Source organism: Trachypithecus francoisi, unplaced genomic scaffold (assembly GCF_009764315.1).
Source record: "Trachypithecus francoisi isolate TF-2019V2 unplaced genomic scaffold, Tfra_2.0 Lachesis_group8, whole genome shotgun sequence".
NCBI lineage: Eukaryota > Metazoa > Chordata > Mammalia > Primates > Cercopithecidae > Trachypithecus > Trachypithecus francoisi.
Genome location: NW_022681473.1, coordinates 54,119,488 through 54,130,242, shown reverse-complemented (window position 1 = coordinate 54,130,242; position 10,755 = coordinate 54,119,488). Strand labels below are relative to the sequence as shown.

General features: G+C 36.1%; 1 pseudogene; it reads left to right on the top strand.

Moving 5' to 3' along the window:
* Positions 1-5,781: 5,781 nt before the first annotated feature.
* On the top strand, positions 5,782-9,972 carry LOC117080770 (annotated as a pseudogene).
* The last annotated feature ends 783 nt before the right edge of the window (positions 9,973-10,755 follow it).

The window sequence follows — 10,755 nt, the reverse complement described above, 5'->3', positions numbered from 1 at the left end:
AAGCTCTAAAAAGAAACCAAATGGGGATTCTAGAAGTCAAAATACAATAACTAAAATATTTTAGTGGTTGAGTTTAGTAGTTGACTAGATACAGCTGAAGAGAGAACTAGTAAGTTGAGTATAGCTTAGATAAAAATATTAGGAATGAGGCAGAAGAGACAAAAGGCAAGAAAATACATTAACGAGGGTAAGAAACATGGAGAGCACAATGAGATAGTCTAAACACATCACTGAAGTCTCAGAAGGAGAGAAGAAAAAGTAAAACAGAAACAAGAAGACATAATAGTTGAGAACTTTTCAAAACTGATGAAAGATCTCAAGCTACAAGAATACCTAAAAACTCCAAGTATAATAGACAAAAAGAAATACACAAAAAGAGAAGCACATCATAGCAATCACCTGAAGCTCTTAAGCGAATTGAAAAAATTATGAAAGCAGAGGAAACAATGCAGATTATTCTCAGCAATGCAACAACTAGGCTGTTGATTTCTCAAGAGAAACAATGGAAATTAGAAGATAATGTAATTTCCATTTAAAATGCTGAAAGAAAATAACTGTCAATCTAGAATTCTGTACCCAGTAGAAATATTCCTCAGAAATGAAGATATTACCTGTAATCCCAGCACTTTGGGAGGCCGAGACGGGCGGATCACGAGGTCAGGAGATCGAGACCATCCTGGCTAACACGGTGAAACCCCGTCTCTACTAAAAATACAAAAACTAGCCGGGCGAGGTGGTGGGCGCCTGTAGTCCCAGCTACTCGGGAGGCTGAGGCAGGAGAATGGCGTAAACCCGGAGGCGGAGCTTGCAGTGAGCTGAGATCTGGCCACTGCACTCCAGTCCGGGCGACAGAGTGAGACTCCGCCTCAAAAAAAAAAAAAAAAAGAAATGAAGATATTATAAAGACATTTTCAGAGAAACAAAACTGAGACAATTAGTTACTAATAGAACCTTAAAATGAATTAGAGGGAATTCTAAAGGACATTAATCAGACAAAGGAAAATAATCGCAGACAGAAGATTGAAGACCCAAGGAGGAATGAAGAACAATGAAAAGGGTAAATAACATGGCTAAGTCTACATTGATATTGACTATATAAAATGACAAAAATAAAGTCTTGTTGTGTTTGAAAGATAAATAAAAGTTAAATGGCGAGAAAATTGCATTAAAGCACTCTAAGTTCCTTGTACTGATCAGGAAGAGAGTAAAAAAATTAACAATTAACATTTAAACTTTGATGATTCAATAATGTGAACTATGACAAAAGCCTGTGTGTCTAAAAAGTAGTGACGGATGACAGAGTTCAAATCTCTCTAGACATCCTCTGAAAAAGGCACCGCTTTTTTTTCCTACAGTGTGTCTTGGTTAGGACAGCTCAACATCATCGAGATGTCAGTTCTTCCTAATTTAATTTATAAACCTATTGTAATCAAAATAAAATACCAAGAAACTTTTTTGTTCTGGAGCTAAAGTGCCTGGAAAAATTAAGATACAAGAATAACTAGCAATAATACTGAAAAGCAAGAGCTCTGAGATGGAATAAGCCTTATCAACATCTATTAACATACTACATTAACTAACATACATACAACATACTATTAGCATACAACAACTTATTAAACATACTACAAATCCTCTGTAACTAAAATGGTGTGGTACTGGCACATGAATAAACAAAAAGACTATTGGAATGGAACAGAAAGTCAAGAAACCATGTATATAATACAGGTGGTATCTGAAATCACTGGGGCAAATAATTACTTTTTAATAAGTAGTATGAAAAAACAGATAGCCATTTGTAAAATATAAATTTATATCCTTCCCTTATACCATACACAAGAATAAATGCAAGATGAATCAGGTATCAACATATACAAAATTAAACTATACAAGTACTTGAAGAAAACATGGGTGAATTCCTATATATCCTGAGTGGAGGGGAAGGTTTCCAAATTGTAACTTAAAATCCAGATGCAAACAAAAAAGATTGATAAGTTTGACTACAGAAATCAATTTTTTTTTTTTTTTGGTACAGAGTCTCATTCTGTCTTCCAGGCTGGGGTGCAGTTGCACAATTTCGGCTCACTGCAAGCTCTGCCTCCCGGGTTCATGCCATTCTCCTGCCTCAGTCTCCCAAGTAGCTGGGACTACAGGCGCCCACCACCATGCCCGGCTAATTTTTTGTATTTTTAGTAGAGACAGGGTTTCACCATGTTAGCCAGGATGGTCTCGATCTCCTGACCTCGTGATCCGCCCGCCTCGGCCTCCCAAAGTGCTGGGATTACAAGCATGAGCCACTGCACCCAGCAGAAAACAATTTTTAAAAACATTTTTTAATGGCAAAGAATGCCATAAGTAACTCAAAATGTAAATGACACATTGGGAGAAAATACTTGCAATATATATTACAGATGCAGGTTGATATCCCTAATATATAAAGAATTGTTTTTGACTGAGAGGGAAAAGTGACAAAAAATGGTAGTAAAGTGACAAAAGACATGAGCAAACAATTTACGAAAAATATTAAAATAGCTCTTAAATATCTGAAATACAAAACCTCACTCAAGATAAGATAAATGAAAGTTTAAAAAACTAAGATATTATGTTTTACCCTTCAGATTGGGAAAGATTCAAAAGCTTGATAAATGTGTAGTAGATGAGGTTGCAGGGAAATATGGAGTCTCATGTATTGCCTATGGGAATGGAAAAATGGTGTAATTTCTGTAAAGGAGAATTTGAGAATATCTGATACAACTACATATTCGCTAAGCCTTAGACTTAGTAACCCCATTTCTAAGAATTTACTCTGAAAGTACACTGCCAACAATGTGCATAAAGTTTTTCACTGCTGCATTTTGTGTGAATGCAAAATACTGGAAATTGCTTAGATGCTTACATATAGGAGGTTGGTTGAAAAAATATATATAGCACCTACATACAGTGGAGTATCTTGCATCTGTTAAAAAAAAATGAAGATTATTTCCATGAACTGATGTGGAGTAATTTTCAGAATATATCCTTAAGGGGCCAAAAGCATACTGCAAAAGTGTATGTATAGAATGCCATCTTTGGTGTAACAAATAAAGGGAAACAATAAAACATATGATTTGCTTACTTCTGCCAAAAGAAATGAAGGGGGAAAACAGTAAAAGAAATTACTTACAAATATAAGAGGAATGGGATTAAAGGGGCAGGGCAAATATTGCTACTCTTTCTATGGGCCTTTTTGCATAATTTTGACTTTTGGAATCATGCTAATGTCCTACATAACCCAAAAAGCAAAATAAAATAATCAGGAACAGAGAAATTAACTAAAACTAAATGCAAACAGACATAGAAATTCAGCTGTATTTCAAATTAATCATATAACCACATTGTAGGGGGAAAAAACACTGGTCCAAATAACTTTTGAACACAGCTCTTTGACTATACTATATATCTTCAGTTTAGAGAAAATAACTACAAATTTTGAACTATTTTTCAGAAAGCTTCCTTTTGATGGTGCAAGTAAAGCTATTTTGAAACTAATTTGAATGCATTGTAGAACTGAGTGATTGAGTAAATGGCTTGGTGTTTTTGGGAGCTAGGATTCTAAATGTGGAAGAGAGAGGTCTCAATATTAAATAAGGAAATGTGAGGAAGAACTCTGTGGAGCTGGATGGGAACTGTAAATGTCAGTATGAATGCAGGAGTTCTTATTTATAAGATATTCCTTAGCTCTACAATGAAAAGACATAGAAATAGTGACATTCCAGTAGCAAGGAGTGTATCCAGTGCCAGAGTCATTAAAGGGAAATCGTTAAAAAGAAACCAGGAATCATTGGAGAAATGGCTCATTTCTCAGGGAAGGTACAAGATAGATCTGGAACGTTTTTTTTTTTTAGTGCCAGAAAACAAGAAAGCACTCAAAAACAAATAAAATGAGGAAAATATGTTACAAAGATAAAGAAACCACCTTGGAAGGTCACTGGCTGGATCAAATCCGGGACAATTTGAGCATCAAAACAATAGGGACATATCATTATGTTTTATACATATATATAATTATATATTATAACCTGTTTAAATAGGGATGAGTTTAGGTAATAGATAGGTGATAGACAGGTAGATAATAGACAGACAGATGGATGAGAAGGGGGGGTGCTCAGTTGATATATGCTGCAAATACTTCTTCCAGTAGAATGCCAATGGTAAATATGGAGGAAGCAGTAGAAGTGGAAAAATCACTACTTTATAACCATCACAATAAAGACTGGATCAGGCATAAATCATCAATATATGTGAAATTGAAGGAGAAAATTTGATGAGGAGTAGGATGTTTTGATGATCTCAAAGTATCTCCTCATAGATCTAGATACAATGTCTAGATAGGACATTCTAGAACCCAAAATTGCAGTATTTGAAATTTAGATCTCAATGTACAGGCTTAACTGCAGATCGGACATAGCAGGTCATTAGATAGTATTCAAACCTTGACATAGAGAAAAATATTAAAACACAGAAAGTTTGAAAGTAAAAGAATGGACAAACTTTTATTATCTAAACATTAATGATAAAAAAGTTTATATAGTTGTATTTTTGCCAGACAAAGCAGAATTCATGGCAAAAAACATGACTAGAAATAAACAGGGACATTTCAGAATTGTAAAATATTCAACTGAAAAATAAACTTAAAATGTTTATGCACTTAATAATACACCTTCAAAATGTATAAAGATTGACACATCCATGAAGAGAAGTAAGCAAATCCACACTTGTATTGGAAGATTTTTTTTAGCACATTGGTCTTGATATTCGACAGGCAAAAAAGGGATTAATAGAGACATTTAAATGCATAATTAGTAAACAACCTCATAAATATTTTTTAAATACTCCACGCAACAAATTAAGAGTATGCATTTTTTTATTTTCAAGTATACATGAAATATTTATATTCTAATTGACTTTATGCTGGGTCATAAAACAAATCTCAACAAATTTCAGAGAACTGAAATCATACAGAGAATGTTCCCTGAAAATTTTACAATTAACCTGAAATCAATAACAAAGACATAATTATGAATTTTTCATATGTTTAAAAACTTAGAAATATATTTCAACATAACCCATGAGTCAAAGAAGTCACACAGGACAGTAGAATATTTAAGCTGAATAATAATAAAAATATCAAAATACGTGTGCATGGCATGTGTGTGTGTGCAGTAAAGAAGAAAGACTAAAAAAATCATTGACTCAGGCACATTTCTCGAAAAGCTGGAAAACTAACAGCACATTAATAGCAAATAAAGTAGAAGCAAATTAATGATAAATGTAAGCAGAAATTAATGAAACGAAAGTACAATGGAAAGTATCAACAAACCCAAAGTTAGTCCTTTGAGAAGAAAAACATCCTTGATATACCTCTATTGGGATTAAGAAGAAAAGGTGGGGATCGGGTGGTTGGAGTGGCACCGATCTAGCCAGTAAATGACCTGCGACATAACTATTTGCAAAACTAATGGGGAAGGCTATTCAAGATAAAGATAAGATAAGTTATATCACGGGAAAGCAATTGAAAATGCAAAAATGAAGCATCTGAATGAAGGACTTATTATACTGAATTCAGCACTTATGAATCTTATCTGCAGACGTGTACAGACTACATCCTAAGATTGACTTCTGCTTTAATAGAAATACATGAACCAGTGCCTTACTGGAAGTGATCTGTGTGTTTTAAGAACTGGTATATATCGGTAAATCAGGGATTTCTTCTTGGTTTGGATCCATTGCTGGATATGAAAGATGGCAAGTCTGGATAGAAGTAAAGGGAAGACATTAAAAGCAAAAAATAAAAATAAATAAATAAAACAATGCCCCCAGGTTGCCGGAAGCAAGTGGAGATTCTGAATAAGTCAAGGCATGTTGAAGCACTGAAAACAGCAGCAGCCGGGAGTAATGCTCGAAGTGGTAATCAGAATTTCAGTCCTAGTGTCATAACTAGCAAATGTAGATATTCTGAAAATGGTGCTTCCTCAATGGACTCTAATAAAAATTTGATACCAGAGAAAAGTAAAGTATTCTCTCGGAATTGCAGAAAACCAGTAGAAGAAATTGTTCATTCCGAAACAAAATTGGAACAGGTTGTTTGTCTGTACCAAAAGCCAAGTAAAACAACAGATTCCCCAAGCATAGTCTTTATACAAGAGGCAAGAGATTCACTGAACACTTCTAAAAGCCATTCTGAAAACCATTTTGAGTATTAGACGAATGTAACAGGATCCCTTTTTGAGCACAAAGGGGCTTGTAGTCTAAAGTCCAGTTTCTATCCACTGAGTTTATTGAGTGGTGGTGTTCAGATGCCAAAGTCTACAGCAACCAGTACTGTGGATAATAAGAAACTGACCAGATGGTTTTCCATTTAGAAACAAACTCCAATTCAGAATCACATTTGCCTTTTATCAAAGTGACAACATTTTAAGTTCGGAAGGCTCACATTTTGTGCCTGTTGAGAAAACACCTAACTTGGTGAATTCAGTCACTTGTAACCAACTGTGTTGATGACATTTTGAAAACTGAAGAATCTAGTAGAACCTGTCCTTCCAGCATTTCAAATTGTGAAAGTGCAGATTCAACTTGGCAGTCATCACTTGACACTGATAACAACAGCCATTATCAAAAGAAGAGGATGTTTTCAGAAAACAAAGAAAAGACTAAATGCATGAAAACTTCAGAGCAAATTAATGAAAATATTTGTGTAGGTTTGGAAAGGCAAACAGCATTCCTGGAACAGGTCAGATATTTGATTATCTATAGTATAAATTATGAACTATTTGATAACAAACTGAAAGAATTGAACGAATGCACTGGGAAGATAGAGTGCAGGAATAAACATGAAGGAATAGCTGATGAACTCTTCACAAAAATAGCAAAACTCCAAAGACATATTAAAACAGTATTATTCTCTCAAAGGAATTGTTTGGAACCAAACATGTTATCCAGTAATGGAGCCTATAAAGTTGTAAATTCAGACTATGAATTTGGATAAGAATCTGGAGTCAGGGCCCGGCACAGTGGCTTATGCCTGTAATCCCAGCACTTTGGTAGGCCAAGGCGGGAGGATCCCTTGAGGTCAGGAGTTCGAGACCAGCGTGGACAATATGGTCAAACCTCGTCCCTGCTAAAAATACGAAAATTAGCCGGGCATGGTGGCCGGTGCCTGTAATTCCAGCTACTCGGGAGGCTGAGGTGGGGGAATCACTTGATCCTGGGAGGCGGAGGTTGCAGTGAGCTGAGATCACACCTCTGTACTCCAGCCTGGGTGACAGAGTGAGACTCTGTCTCAGAAAAAAAAAAAAAAAAAAAAAGAATCTGAATCTGGAGTCAGTTAATAGTCCAGTTTAAAGAAAGTCTTCTGAGAATTATGAGCCTTCTAACCCTTCAGAAGAAGGAAGTAAAAAATTAATTTGTCACCAGATCAAAATGAGTGTTTCTGAAAGTAACAATGATGATCTTATGTTGATTTCTGTGAAAAGTCCTAATTTGACAACTCCAGTTAAATCCGACAGATATCAGAAAAATTACATCAGGAAATTCCATCAATTCTCTCGTTGCTGAAGTTATGACTGTACAGAGGAAACTCGAGTCTACAATTGATTTGACAAAAGAAGGCCTATCCAACTGCAATACAGAAAGTCCAGTATCCACCCTGGAGTACCTTTGAAAACGATTTTTTTTATTTTTTATTTTTTATTTTTTATTATACTTTAAGTTCTAGGGTACATGTGCATGACGTTTATATCATGTATAACTCCCCAATGCAATCCCTCCCTCCTCCCCCCTCCCCATGATAGCCCCAGTGTGTGATGTTCCCCTTCCCGAGTCCAAGTGATCTCATTGTTCAGTTCCCACCTATGAGTGAGAACATGCAGTGTTTGGTTTCTCTTCTTGTGATAGTTTGCTAAGAATGATGGTTTCCAGCTGCATCCATGTCCCTACAAAGGATGCAAACTCATCCTTTTTTATGGCTGCATAGTATTCCATGGTGTATATGTGCCACATTTTCTTATCCAGTCTGTCACAGATGGACATTTGGGTTGATTCCAAGTCTTTGCTATTGTGAATAGTGCCGCAATAAACATACGTGTGCATGTGTCTTTGTAGTAGAGTAATTTATAATCCTTTGGGTATATACCCAGAAGTGGGATGGCTGGGTCATATGGTACATCTAGTTCTAGATCCTTGAGGAATCGCCATACTGTTTTCCATAATGGTTGAACTAGTTTACAATCCCACCAACAGTGTAAAAGTGTTCCTATTTCTCCACATCCTCTCCAACACCTGTTTTTCCTGACTTCTTAATGATTGCCATTCTAACTGGTGTGAGATGGTATCTCATTGTAGTTTTGATTTGCATTTCTCTAATGGCGAGTGATGATGAGCATTTTTTCATGTGTCTGTTGGCTGTATGGATGTCTTCTTTTGAGAAATGTCTGTTCATATCCTTTGCCCACTTTTTGATGGGGTTGTTGTGTTTTTTCTTGTATATTTGTTTGAGTTCTTTGTAGATTCTGGATATTAGCCCTTTGTCAGATGAGTAGGTGCAAAAATTTTTTCCCATTCTGTAGGTTGCCTGTTCACTCTGATGGTAGTTTCTTTAGCTGTGCAAAAGCTCTTTAGTTTAATTAGATCCCATGTGTCAATTTTTGCTTTTGCTGCCGTTGCTTTTGGTGTTTTAGACATGAAGTCCTTGCCCATGCCTATGTCCTGAATGGTACTACCTAGATTTTCTTCTAGGGTTCTTATGGTATTAGGTCTAATGACATGATTGTATATTTAGAAAACCCCATTGTCTCAGCCCAAAATCTCCTTAAGCTGATAAGCAACTTCAGCAAAGTCTCAGGATACAAAATTAATGTGCAAAAATCACAAGCATTCTATACACCAGTAACAGACAAGCAGAGAGCCAAATCAGGAATGAACTTCCATTCACATTGCTTCAAAGAGAATAAAATACCTAGGAATCCAGCTTACAAGGGATGTAAAGGACCTCTTCAAGGAGAACTACAAACACTGCTCAGTGAAATCAAAGAGGACACAAACAAATGGAAGAACATACCATGCTCATGGATTGGAAGAATCAATATCGTGAAATGGCCATACTGCCCAAGGTGATTTATAGATTCAATGCCATCCCCATCAACTACCAATGAGTTTCTTCACAGAATTGGAAAAAACTGCTTTAAAGTTCATATGGAACCAAAAAGAGCCCGCATTGCCAAGACAATCCTAAGTCAAAAGGACAAAGCTGGAGGCGTCACGCTACCTGACTTCAAACTATACTACAAGGCTACAGTAACCAAAACAGCATGGTACTGGTACCACAACAGAGATATAGACCAATGGAACAGAACAGAGTCCTCAGAAATAATACCACACATCTACAACCATCTGATCTTTGACAACCTGAGAGAAACAAGAATGGGAAAGGATTCCCTATTTAATAAATGGTGCAGGAAAATTGCTAGCCATAAGTAGAAAGCTGAACTGGATCCTTTCCTTACCCCTTATATGAAAACGATTTTAAACTCAAAAGAAACAACCTCATTGACACAAAATGCAGCCCAGGTTCCTGAGTCTTTGAGCACCTGCCACCACTCTCAGAACCACCACCACTAATACCTGAATTAGTAGATAAAATCTCAGACCCACTTTCTCACCAGAAGCCTGAGCTCAAAGTGAAATGCGTTTTGAGACCCGGTGCTCTCCTGTAGAAAGTTACCACCTCTTCCTGTGTTATGAGAACCCTAATCATAAGTTAATTTGGAAGAAGATTGGAGAAATTAAAGCTTTACCACTCCCAATGGCCTGTACTTGAACTCAGTTTTTAGCTTCTAACAAATATTATTTTATTGTCCAATCAAAAGATATTTTGGATGGTATGGACCATTCTGTGATATAAAATCTATCCCTGAGTTTTCTGAAAATCTTACCTAAAAAAGAGGTCTTCAATAATTATATATGATACTACATGTTTTCCATATTTGTGTTGTTTACAATATCACTGTAATACCATTTCCCATTGTAAAAGGTCAGCTCAGATTGTGAGCCCTTTCTATAGAAACAGTCCTCTTCTATATGCTGTAAGTGGCCAGTAATTTGATGAACTTCTGATGTGTATTAAATATATCCTTCCAGTGGATAAGTTCTAAAACATACACTCTCATGGACCCATGTTGCTGAGGTGTGTTGTGAACAATACCTTTGGTGATTGGGGAACTGCTGCTTTCATCAGAAGACCTAGAATACAAGTAGCCACTGTTTCCTCCATTGACAATCAGCATTTAGTGACCTGCTGTGGTCAGCATAGCTACAGGAAAAATTGGTTCTTTTTTTTTTTTCTTTTTGAGATGGAGTCTCACTCAGTCGCCCAGGCTGGAGTGCAGTGGCACGATCTCGGCTCACCGCAAAATCAGCTCTTGACTGAGGCCGGGTCATCCTTGGGGTGCACCTCCACCAAGATTTTATGAAAAGATGACATTTTGAGCTAGATGATAAAAATAAATATAAAAATTTAAAGATTTCATGAAAAAAAAGAAGAAAAGGGAGAAGACACATATATATCCAATGTTAGGGATGAAAAATCAACTTTGCTAGAGATTCTGCTAATATTCCAAATAATAAGATGATATTAATGGGATATTATTAATAAAACGACCTAGATTTAGATTAGATGAACAATATCATAGAGAAATGCAACTTAAGATTTTCATAACTTTG